An 11,576-nucleotide genomic window follows, 5' to 3' on the forward strand; every position below is an offset into this window, starting at 1 on the left:
TTAACCTGCCCCGCCCCCACCCAAAAAATGGGGTGGGGGCAGAAAATCATTCCCTTGTCCTGCATTTGGGCTTTTTAGATGTGGTCACTAATTCTACGGGTGGAAACATTGCTACTGCAAAATGTAAAAGTAGACTCAGCAAAAAGACATTGCAATGAGCAGCAATGCAGATATTGAGATGAGCAAGATGCAAGACTTCTCTCTCACACAGTCACACACAATATCTGCACACGTGCATGGGTTCACTTCACACTGTTACAGCATGGTAGCCACGGGACCAAAACAGTGGAGAAGTTGAGCCTTGCGCTCCAACGCTCTTAGTTGTTGTGGAAATGTACCCACTAAGTATGCTGTTGACTTTCTGCATCTACTGTACATCATATCGCTGAGTCTACCTCTCATGTGTGTGCACTTCCACATGTAAAACTGCCTATCCGATTTTCACATGTGAACGTTTTTAACATGTGAAACAGCAATTCAGATGTGAGGTGAAAACATGTTATTTTCCTCATGTAAAAAGATTGTGTTAACATGTGAACTCTAAATGTAATACATGTGAAAACATGGTTTAATTTAAGCTCAAAATGTTAAAATTAAATCAATCCACCCCTAATTAGAGAACCCTTTTTTTCTAACAAAAGAGATATAAATATATACTTTTTTAGTTTGAAGCAGTTTCTATGGATACCGTATTGTTGCTATGTGACAGAGTTGAGACATGAAGTGGGGAGACTGTGTTTTCCATGTATGGTGTACATCTTGTATCTTTACAGTAGAGTAGGTTTCATGTTTTCAATCAATTGACAATTTTTGGGGGATTTCAATCAGAATCATGTGAATTTCAAGAACACTGTTTTTTAAACATGGTATAAAATTTGCTGAATTTGCCATGCAAAAGCTACATGGAGGTTTTGATACAAAACTATCATTCACCATCACTGGGAAGTCAATTCATTTAACCATGTACTGATATAGGCTAATAGATAGTGTGACGATAGGTACAAATCTACTATATATGCTGTGAACCACAACTAAAGACTTTAGAGCCCCACAGTGGAGGTGTCATAATACCCCAAAACCTAACGGTCAACAGGGAAATGGTTCCGATCATTTTCCCATTATTCATGTTTCCCATAGGGGATTTTAGAAACACTTAAAATAAGGGCTGTGTTTCATGTAGGCTAACCCTGGCTTGACGTTTTGATAACCATGTAATCTTTCTCGGACAAGGTGACTTATTAATAAATTCGGCTCTATTTACTCTCAGATTTGAAAATGCTTATTAGCATCAAAGTATACTCCTGCACTACATCTCTAGCTGACACCTTTGCTAACAGAATTGTAAATTAAAAGACATTTTGCCAATGTATGAATTACTACATTTAGCTAAAATTAGATAATTAATCCAAAGATTCTTACCTTTACCTCAATTCAGCAGTCTTGTCCAGATCATAGTGGCATTTGTAGTTCTTTATGATAGCCGCATTAGCAGCTTATTAGCATTTAATTTGTTGGGGGTAAATACAGCCGAATATATTTATAATAATTTATAAATATATTTATAACTATAATAATAGTAAACTTGTCTGAGAGATTGTTATCAAAACGTCACGCCGGGGTAAGCCTACACAAAAAACAGCCCTTATTTTAAGTGTTTCTATGAATTGTGGAAAAACGATTGGAACCATTTCCCTGTTCGACCGCTGGGTTTTATGGGTATTATGACTCATTCTGTGGTACTCTATTTAAACATTACATACAATTATAGTAAGTTATTTGTCATGAAGTAAGTAACATTAGCTACGATGAAAGTAATTTTTCACTTAAAAAATCTGAGACAAATCTATGTAGACCAAAGTACTTGAATATATGAAATTGTTACAATGAACCATTGGTTCAGTTAGAGTATATATCTAATATTTTCTGACAATGGAGCTGGCATGTGTAAAACTCAGCAGTCATGTTGATTTCTATTATGCAAAATGCATGTCCCTCCCCAAAGCAATCTGTGCAAGTTTCTGACCATGGAACATAATACAATCTTTGCTCCAAAATTATGTAGTAAATGTTTATTGTGTTGAGGCTCAGTTCGTTTAGCTTCATTGACCTGCATGTTATGGTTCAAGGGACCATGGACCAGGAAAATGGTAACATAGCAATCTTTTAATCTATTTATGATACAGTGTAACATCTTACATTTATTTGATTATCTGGGTAATGTAGGCGATAACGATCTCCAACAGAGAGTGAATCATTGGAGATTTGACGATTTTCTATGGTTGATGGAATAACAGAAGTCATGGCCATCATTAAAACTTGATATACTGTATATCTCATGATGAGGAAGGTTCTTCACACCATGCACATTCACACACTATCAGTAACAGCCACAGTCTCTCACAGTGCAAATTGAATTTTTGGGGGATGGAAGATGAAACCAAACAGGAGGCCTTTGGTGTGGCTCCTTTCAACTCGGCACAAGTATGTTTTTATTTTTAATAAAGTCAGAATCAGAGAAAATATAGATTCTCAATGCAGTGCCAACTTGGCATTAGTCGTGGTTCATGTAAATGAGTAAAGCCCATTGAGTCAAAATGGCAAGAATGTACAAACCAAAGAGAGCAAATGTGAAAATGCATGCAATAGTATCTGCTTTTTCACCGCAGGTGTTGCACTCAACTCTTGAGGGGAAAACATCTTGATTATTCAGTTTTCTAGCTGACCTTTGGAATTGTTTTAAGATGGTCATACTATAGATCATTTATCTATTTTATTTTGAATTTTAGGACCCCTTGAAGGAATAAAAAAATGAATATCAAAAAATAATTTTATTAAATATTTATTTGGGCCTTTACTACTAAAGCCCATAGAAACGCATTGAATAACACATTCATAAATGGCAAAAAGGACAGTCAAAAAAATAAATCACACGAAACCAGGTTCTGTCTGTCCTAAATCTAGGAGATATTTATTTTTAATTCAGGAAATATATATATATATATATATAAAGATATACAGTATACAGTACCAGTCATATGTTTGGACACACCTTGTCACGCCCTGACCGTAGATTGCTTTGTATGTTTCTATTTTTAGTTTGGTCAGGGTGTGATGTGGGTGGGTATTCTATGTCTGGGTATTCTATGTTGTAGGTCTAGGTTTTCTGTTTCTGTGTGTTTGGCCTGGTGTGGTTCCCAATCAGAGGCAGCTGTCTATCGTTGTCTCCGATTGGGAGCCATATTTAGGTAGCCTGTTTTCCCACTGTTGTTTGTGGGTGGTTGTTTCCTGTTTAGTGTTTTGTTTCACCTTTCAGGACTGTTCGTTTGTCGTTGTTGTTGTTTGTCAAGCGTTTTCGTATTTTATTAAAAAATATGACCACTTACCACGCTGCACCTTGGTGCTCCAGACGACAATCGTTACACACCTACAGTACTCATTCAAGGGTTTTTCTGTATTATTACTATTTTCTACATTGTAGAATAATGGTGGCTACTTTTAGGGAATCTAGAATCTAAAATCTAAAATATATTTTCATTTGTTTAACCCTTTTTTGGTTACTACATGATTACATATGTGTTATTTCATAGTTTTGATGTCTTCACTATTGTTCTACAATGTAGAAAATAGTAAAAATAAAGAGTAACCCTTGAATGAGTAGCGGTGTCCAAAGTTTTGACTGGTACTGTATATATATATATTTTTTTTTACACATATTTAGGGCTAGACACAAAACTACCTTCACACTTCCATTTGCTTTTTAAACCGGTACTAGTTACCTCGTAGAGAAAAACGGAGAACACGATCGTGTTCGTGGTAATCTTCCCTTTCCACAGTGGGGTCCCATTAGTTTGTAGCCCACCATTCGGACGCTACCAAACAGCAGTTGGCACATCGACGGTACCAACTTCAGACAAGTCTCCTGACACTTGTGGTGGTTGTCGAGCAAAAAGGAGTCTCCTCTTTCCATAGAGCTGTGGTCATAATAGTTTATAGGTCAAAGATCTGTCTTCTTTTGTGAGAAGACCAATTTTTGGGATGTCTCATAGTCTAACAAACAACGCTCTAGCTCTGTCACCTTTCATCGCAGATGCGGAAGTGCAACACTGGCAGATGCGGTGGATTCAGACGCTTCCAATGCAACAAAAAAAATTCTAGCTTAAAATGATGGATTTTGATGGGGATTTTTTTGTTTTGTAATTTAGATTGATGCACCAGTGTGTCAATCTACTCTAGGGGGTTAAAGCTAATTACATTTAAGCAATTCTATACATTTAGCCTTGGCTTATTACGTGTTCATATGATATCTGGGGGTGGGCCTAACCTCTAGAGGCTTGTGGGACGCTAGTGACCTTAACCATAACTTCCAATTCACATTCCGGTTCAACCCTAACCTCAACTCTAACCCTAATCCTAAACCTAAACCCAACCATAACCCTAGCTTCATGTCCACATCCTGGTTCAACTCTAACTCTTGTATTCCTTTACAGCTGTGGACTATATTATACAGTTTAGAATGTGTAATGTAGAGCATAGAAACTTTATAAGCTTTTCTGCAGGTTGATTAATTAAATGAAACAGGCAAGGAATACACAGAGCATTGCACCCCCAACAGTAGGAAAACCAAAGGAAATGGAAATGTTGTCTACGTAGGAGTAAATGGGGTTCTCTCACTAATTGGACAGCCAATAACACATTTGTCAACACATTTAATTTAGTTCAGAATCAGTCAAGTGAAAAATGACAAATAGTCAAACCATCCACTATCAACCACTAATGAATCTTCCTTTTTGGTGTTCAGCTAACAGCATCTGGGTATTCATATAAATTGTATATTTTAATAATGCATGGAGTTCAATATACTACATTGCATGGTGATTTCACAGAAAGGAGAAGAAGATTAAGTATGTGGGTGGTAGACAATGGCCATCATTACCGGTTAGCTGGGAAGCACGTGGCTGGAATAGAAGATACAGTCAGTCTCTGTTGTTGTCACCTTCATTTCCTGGACAGAATGACTTCTCCCTCCCACAGGCCTGAGTGCATCTGAAATCTGAGAGCCTATCAGGATGTGGCAGAGTTTATATCATGTAATACTGGGCACTTTGGGCTGTCACAGGTGTAGGATCTTAATTTGATCACCCAGTTGCAGGAGACATTTCCTGCAATGCAATTTGAGGTTCAAAAAGGCTTCTGAAGTTTGTAATTACCAATTAGAAATTTCAAACTTAATTTTCCATTATGACAAATGTATCAACCCCTACAAAAATGTATATTAATTATAATGCACATAATAATTCACATTTCCTGTTGATGCAGGATTATTTTCTTGCTTTAAGAATCTGGCTCAAATTAAGATCCTACATCTGTATTCATGCCGACACCACTTTCCTTATTACAGTGTATGCCAGAATTACTGTACACTACTTGGAGGAGGATGACAAAACTTATTGGCAAACAGACACATTTATTCACCACACTTCCGTTTCCCCTGCACCGCCACTATGGCATCTGGTAATCAATTAAAAAATATTTTTAAAAAGCAACAAACTCAAGTAGCCACAGATATTTGGCGTGGGTCCTCAGCGCCAAGTCTAGGTCCAAGAGGCTTCTAAACAGCTTCTACCCCCAAGCCATGAGACTCCTGAACATCTAAACAAATGGCTACCCAGACTATTTGCATTGCCCCCCCCCACCCCCATTTTACGCCGCTGGTACTCTCTGTTATTATCTATGCATAGTCACTTTAATAACTCTACCTACATGTACATATTACCTGAATTACCTCAACTAACTGGTGCCCCCGCACATAGACTCTGTACCGGTACCTCCTGTATATAGTCTCGCTATTGTTATTTACTGCTGCTCTTTAACTACTTTTATTTCTTATTCTTATTTGTATTTTTTAAACTGCGTTGTTGGTTAGGGGCTTGTAAGTAAGTATTTCACTGTAAGGTCTACACCTGTTGTATTCAGCGCATGTGACTAATAAAATTTGATTTGATTTGATACCAATCATTAGCTAGCAGCCAGCAGAGGAATAATACACCAGGCTTTTGTTTGCACTGTGTAGTAAAAGCTAGCTGTGCTTTCTCTTCCTTTCTTGCTTTCTCATCCCTCTCTTCCTCTCTTCATTTCCGTTAGAAACCATATAGGTCATCTTCTCTGGTTAAAAGCCAACAGTCACAACTCATCCCTGACCACTGACTGTGTCTCCTCTGACTTCAAAATGTCCAGATTCGCTCCATTCTTCAAGAAACCAACACTTGACTCATCTGACGTCAAAAACGATAGACCTGTACCCCTTCTTTCTTTCTTTCCAAAACAATTCAAATCAAATCAAATCAAATCAAATGTATTTATATAGCCCTTCGTACATCAGCTGATATCTCAAAGTGCTGTACAGAAACCCAGCCTAAAACCCCAAACAGCAAGCAATGCAGGTGTAGAAGCACGGTGGCTAGGAAAAACTCCCTAGAAAGGCCTAAACCTAGGAAGAAACCTAGAGAGGAACCAGGCTATGAGGGGTGGCCAGTCCTCTTCTGGCTGTGCCGGGTGGAGATTATAACAGAACATGGCCAAGATGTTCAAATGTTCATAAATGACCAGCATGGTCAAATAATAATAATCACAGTAGTTGTCGAGGGTGCAGCAAATCAGCACCTCAGGAGTAAATGTCAGTTGGCTTTTCATAGCCGATCATTAAGAGTATCTCTACCGCTCCAGAAGTCTCTAGAGAATTGAAAACAGCAGGTCTGGGACAGGTAGCACGTCCGGTGAACAGGTCAGGGTTCCATAGCCGCAGGCAGAACAGTTGAAACTGGAGCAGCAGCACAGCCAGGTGGACTGGGGACAACAAGGAGTCATCATGCCAGGTAGTCCCAAGGTATGGTCCTAGGGCTCAGGTCCTCCGAGAGAGAGAAAGAAAGAGAGAATTAGAGAGAGCATACTTAAATTCACACAGGACACCGGATAAGACAGGAGAAGTACTCCAGATATAACAAACTGACCCTAGCCCCCCGACACATAAACTACTGCAGCATAAATACTGGAGGCTGAGACAGGAGGGGTCAGGAGACACTGTGGCCCCATCCAATGATACCCCCGGACAGGGCCAAACAGGAAGGATATAACCCCACCCACTTTACCAAAGCACAGCCCCCACACCAATTGAGCATGCTGTCTCTGATCAACTATCTCGTTATCTCTCTCAGAACGATCTTCTTGACCCTAACCAGTCAGGCTTCAAGACGGGTCACTCAACTGAGACTGCACTTCTCTGTGTCACGGAGGCTCTCCGCACTGCCAAAGCTGGCTCTCTCTCCTTTGTTCTCATCCTCCTAGATCTATCCGTTGCATTCAACACCGTGAACCATCAGGACTGCATCCTCTTGGACTGCATCCTACCTGGCAGGCCGCTCCTACCAAGTGACGTGGAGATCTGCTCCTTCCACAGTGTCACCCTCCCACAGTGAAAACATTATTTGTGTCATCCCACTGGGCACAGACGTCAGTTCACCCCCCCCCTGTATTTAATTCTGGATAAGAGCGTCTGCTAAATTACTAAAATGTAAATGTTGTGTTTTCAGTGGACCCTATTACAAATTCCAAAAGGACTGAGGAGCTAGAGAGCTGACGTGCAACAGTGTGTTTTACTGCAGAGCATCATGTCCACAACAAACAGTGGAACCCAAGGAGTGTTAGACTGATACTCAAGCAGTATAGCATGAATAGTACTGATCTTAGTTGAGGGACCTATGGTACTGGGAGAATCATGTTATTATAGTTTATAGGGCTATATATTGCACCAGTGAGCTAAAAGGTCATCCCTTAAACTCACAATAGGCCAAAAGACTCATTATCTCAAGGCAGAGCCGTGCTGTGAGACATTGTACAGGAGAATCCATCTCTGGTGTATGATGTAGCTGGCAAAATGATGATACCTTTGTCATGAACAAAATGCTCAGTTTATTCTCATTGGCAATGGGTCTCAATCTGCTGGTCTTAAACTGCTGGAAATATTGTATTGTACATACAACTACATAGTCATATGCTGTAGGGAAAGGACCCTTGAAAACTGTAGCTTCTGAGAACTGCTAAGCATAACACAACATTGAAATTCAATTGTTATAGCAGCATTTCCCACACTAAACAAGACAGAAAGTTCCAGTCTAACTGTGCTCCTAAGCCATTCAAGTGGCATAAAAGTAGACTGCAGCAGCACTATAAGCATTATGTAAAACATGGATGGAACTCTTAACTACAACAGGAGCAGGGGACTACAATATATAGATGACCTATCTCCAATTGAAGCTAGGTGGGCGGGGAATGAGACTGAATGGTAATAATAATGAACCATTCTAACAGCATACATACCTGGTACAGCCGTAAACTGTGGCCATACTGTAGATAGACAAATGGAATAGCACATGGGACAAATTGTGTGGCATTGTGCATTGTAATTAGGCCTAGGCTACTTTTCCCATGTGTTAATTTCTGTATGTGGAGATTGCACATACAGTACAGTACTCTGAAGGATTGTTGTGTTTGAATAGGCCTACATATTTTGACTGACAGATTATACAGTGGAATTGTATGTTCTCATACAATCTTCATCATTTCTGTTGTCAAAATGTTCACGCTAATTGCATTTTGCAAATTGCCGAATTCAATTCAGACCGATAGAAGTGCTGGCATATGCAATCAAAGACAAAAAAAAGACAAGAGAATATTACACTGAGACATGACACAAATAATGTCACCTGGCAATCCTTTTACTATGCTTATTCCATAGAAGTGAATGGCTTCTGTGCTAATAGCCATATTGCACAAGTTCACATTACCCTCAACTGAGCATGTTCCGAATATGGTTCCTTTTTGCTCCTCCTTGTATTCTACACTAGTAGTCGCTGTAACACAAGGTACAATCACGCCACACTACTCACTTTGGAATTGCATTTGACTAGTCTGTCAGTGAAAAACAAAAATGTACTCTCACTTTTTATCTAGATTTATGGACAGTTTCAGAGGCTATTTGTAGAAAAGTCATAATCTGCATTTGAAGGTTCCATTGAAGCAATATTCTACATGATGAATGTTAGAAGTCTTCTTAACCCTCAAGCTACCAACGTATTTTACATACAGTACCAGTCAAAAGTTTGTACACACCGACTCATTCAAGGGTTTTTCTTTATTTTTACTCTTTTCTACATTGTAGAATAATAGTGAAGACACCAAAACTGTGAAATAGCACATATGGAATCATGTAGTAACCAAAAAAGTGTTAAACATTCTTGGAAGTTGCCACCCTTTGCCTTGATGACAGCTTTGCACTCTATTGACATATGTGTTATTTGAATGAGTAGGTGTGTCCGTACTGTACATTGATGACCAACTATTGGAAAAAGCAACAATCAGAGCGAAATATCAACTTATTTCTTATCAAAACATCATTAGACATGTAATTAATGGTATCTGGAAAAAAATACCAAAATAGAAAATGTTCATTTTATTTTATATAATGTGCATTGTTTTCTCCAATGTACAGTAAACATTAGTATTAAAAGCTCATTTACTATCATTTGATTATAGTATCATTTAGTTTTCAGAATTTTGAAGAAATTAAAAATGTTGTCATATTTATGTGGTAAAAACAACTGCCATTTAAAGGGGCAGTACACCAGAATTTGAAATATACTTAATTTCCTTGACAAAAAGGGATTCAATTCACTTCAAAAAGTGAAACTGAGTTTTCTTTATTTACTTTCCCACAGCCAGCATTAGCACCACTGTTAGTGAAACAATGGGAGTGGTAAGGTAGGGGCTATCCCACTGGACTAAAACTGGTTAAATCAACGTTGTTTCCACATCATTTCAACCCCAAAAATCTATTTGATGATGTTGAATCAATGTGGAAAACTGATTGGATTTTCAAAAAGTAATCAACGTAAGGGTATTTAGTATTTTTTCACCCGACTTCTAACCTAAATCCAATGGAATGGTGACATTTTTTGTTGATTTCACGTTGAATTTACGTAAATTGACAACTCAACCAAATGTAAATCCAAACTAGATGTTGAACTGACGTCTGTGCTCAGTGCGAGGACAGCATGCTTAAAAAAGCATACCCAAATCCTTTAAGTTACAGTATATAACATTTTCAGTAGAATTGTTCTTTATAATACACAACAATACAGCACCATGTGTACATTCAGAGGATAGCTGATTTATGTACTACAGTTTTACCAAGTATTCATACCAATGACAGACTTTTATGAGCTGTTTTGACTGCAACTTAGCATATACAGTGTGTTCCGAATTTATTGACACCCTTGATAAAAATGTGCAAAAATGACTGTACAAAAGAAATATTTCAATACTGAGCTATTTTGAATGCTACATGAAATGGGGAAATTATAATTTTTTATACTAATACAATTTCTCAGAGAAAGAGATCTTGTTTAAGAAGTAATATTTTTTCCACAATTATTGACACCTCTGTTTACAATACCTTTCAATACCCTACCTTGCAGGAATAACAGCACTAAGTATATTTCTAAAATGAGTTGGAGAACACATTGGGAGGGGTCTTAAAGATCATTTCTCCATACATACTCATTCCAGATCCTTGATATCCTTAATCTGTGCTTATGGACTGCCCTCTTCAATTTAAACCACAGGTTTTCAAGGGGTTTCAAGTCCGTAGACTGAGATGGTCATTGCAAAATGTTGTAGATTTTGATGTGTGTTTGGGGTTATTGTCTTGCTGGAAGATCCACTTGCGGCCAAGTTTCAGTCTTTGGGTTATAAGCTATTATGACCCCATTCCTGAATGATGGAACATGGTCGTGCCTTCTGTTCCCCCCTCTATGATGCTCACAGGACACGCAGGACACATTAGTAGGGAGTTTTCAGGAAGCTAACACAAGTCTTTAAGTCTCCCGCAAGGTTACTCATCAAAAGAGTGTGGACCTCGGGCTTCCTGAGTGGTGCAGTGGTCTAAGGCCACTAGGGGTCCTAGGTCGAGGCCAGACTCTGTCGCTGCGACCGGGAGACCAATTGGGCGGCACACAATTGGCCCAGCGTCATCTGGGTTAGGGGAGGGTTTGGCTGGCAGGGACGTTCCTGTCCCATGTTCCTGCACTAGTGACTCCTGTGGTGCAATGCACGCTGACATGGTCGCTAAGTGGGCAGTGTGGCTTGGCTGGGTTGGGTTTTGGAGGACGCACGGCTCTCGACCTTCGCCTCTCCTGAGTCCATACAGGAGTTGCAGCGATGGGACAAGACTGTAACTACCAATTAGATACCACAAAAAAGGGGTAAAAAAAGTGTGGACGTCAGTTACATTTCAGCCTCTTTTGACCTCATACTCTTACACAGACAATGTAATTTTTCAGGTCTCTACATTGTCTGGCGCATAGCAGACCTGGGTAAGAACCCCATGAGTCAAACTAACACGTCTTCAGGTCTCAGGCAAGGTTGCTCATCACATGCATGGATCACCAAACCACCTATGTTGCACTCTCATTAAATGGGGTGCACAGATCCTTCTGCTTCTGTTTGCCACAGAAAGTGTTGTT

This window comes from Salvelinus alpinus, chromosome 17, assembly GCF_045679555.1.
Source record: "Salvelinus alpinus chromosome 17, SLU_Salpinus.1, whole genome shotgun sequence".
Classification (NCBI taxonomy): Eukaryota; Metazoa; Chordata; class Actinopteri; order Salmoniformes; family Salmonidae; genus Salvelinus; species Salvelinus alpinus.